Source organism: Procambarus clarkii, chromosome 76 (assembly GCF_040958095.1).
Source record: "Procambarus clarkii isolate CNS0578487 chromosome 76, FALCON_Pclarkii_2.0, whole genome shotgun sequence".
NCBI classification, from domain to species: domain Eukaryota; kingdom Metazoa; phylum Arthropoda; class Malacostraca; order Decapoda; family Cambaridae; genus Procambarus; species Procambarus clarkii.
The window spans coordinates 7641379-7643519 of record NC_091225.1 but is presented as its reverse complement, the minus strand read 5'-3'; positions in this window follow the sequence as shown (position 1 = coordinate 7643519).

Here is a 2141-nt window from a genome sequence, read left to right as displayed (position 1 = left end):
TAACCTAACCTAACCTAACCTAACCTAACCTAACCTAACCTAACCTAACCTAACCTAACCTAAACTAACCTAACCTAACCTAACCTAACCTAACCTAACCTAACCTAACCTAACCTAACCTAACCTAACCTAACCTAACCTAACCTAACCTAACCTAACCTACCTAACCTAACCTAACCTAACCTAACCTAACCTAACCTAACCTAACCTAACCTAACCTAACCTAACCTAACCTAACCTAACCTAACCTAACCTAACCTAACCTAACCTAACCTAACCTAACCTAACCTAACCTAACCTAACCTAACCTAACCAACCTAACCTAACCTAACCTAACCTAACCTAACCTAACCTAACCTAACCTAACCTAACCTAACCTAACCTAACCTAACCTAACCTAACCTACCTAACCTAACCTAACCTAACCTAACCTAACCTAACCTAACCTAACCTAACCTAACCTAACCTAACCTACCCTAACCTAACCTAACCTAACCTAACCTAACCTAACCTAACCTAACCTAACCTAACCTAACCTAACCTAACTAACCTAACCTAACCTAACCTAACCTAACCTAACCTAACCTAACCTAACCTAACCTAACCTAACCTAACTAACCTAACCTAACCTAACCTAACCTAACCTAACCTAACCTAACCTAACCTAACCTAACCTAACCTAACCCAAACAATATGCAACTGAAAACTCACACCCCAATGCTATGCCCAAGATTACTATCCGAGTGCCGGCGGTGGGGTGGTTCAAATAGCCTCGGCTATCACCTCATTATGTCCGGTCGTGATGGTCAAGTGGATTAAGGCGTCTTGTACATACCAGTTGCGTTGCTTCTGGGAGTATGGGTTCGAGTCACTTCTGGGGTGTGAGTTTTCAGTTGCATATTGTCCTGGGGACCATTCAGGCTTGTTCGCATTTGTGTTCCTCACGTGTGCCCCAAAGAATGAGGTGATTTGGTAAAATGCTATGCCCAAGATTACTATCCGAGTGCCGGCGGTGGGGTGGTTCAAATAGCCTCGGCTATCACCTCACTATGTCCGGTCGTGATGGTCAAGTGGATTAAGGCGTCTTGTACATACCAGTTGCGTTGCTTCTGGGAGTATGGGTTCGAGTCACTTCTGGGGTGTGAGTTTTCAGTTGCATATTGTCCTGGGGACCATTCAGGCTTGTTCGCATTTGTGTTCCTCACGTGTGCCCCAAAGAATGAGGTGATTTGGTAAAATGCTATGCCCAAGATTACTATCCGAGTGCCGGCGGTGGGGTGGTTCAAATAGCCTCGGCTATCACCTCATTATGTCCGGTCGTGATGGTCAAGTGGATTAAGGCGTCTTGTACATACCAGTTGCGTTGCTTCTGGGAGTATGGGTTCGAGTCACTTCTGGGGTGTGAGTTTTCAGTTGCATATTGTCCTGGGGACCATTCAGGCTTGTTCGCATTTGTGTTCCTCACGTGTGCCCCAAAGAATGAGGTGATTTGGTAAAATGCTATGCCCAAGATTACTATCCGAGTGCCGGCGGTGGGGTGGTTCAAATAGCCTCGGCTATCACCTCATTATGTCCGGTCGTGATGGTCAAGTGGATTAAGGCGTCTTGTACATACCAGTTGCGTTGCTTCTGGGAGTATGGGTTCGAGTCACTTCTGGGGTGTGAGTTTTCAGTTGCATATTGTCCTGGGGACCATTCAGGCTTGTTCGCATTTGTGTTCCTCACGTGTGCCCCAAAGAATGAGGTGATTTGGTAAAATGCTATGCCCAAGATTACTATCCGAGTGCCGGCGGTGGGGTGGTTCAAATAGCCTCGGCTATCACCTCATTATGTCCGGTCGTGATGGTCAAGTGGATTAAGGCGTCTTGTACATACCAGTTGCGTTGCTTCTGGGAGTATGGGTTCGAGTCACTTCTGGGGAGTGAGTTTTCAGTTGCATATTGTCCTGGGGACCATTCAGGCTTGTTCGCATTTGTGTTCCTCACGTGTGCCCCAAAGAATGAGGTGATTTGGTAAAATGCTATGCCCAAGATTACTATCCGAGTGCCGGCGGTGGGGTGGTTCAAATAGCCTCGGCTATCACCTCATTATGTCCGGTCGTGATGGTCAAGTGGATTAAGGCGTCTTGTACATACCAGTTG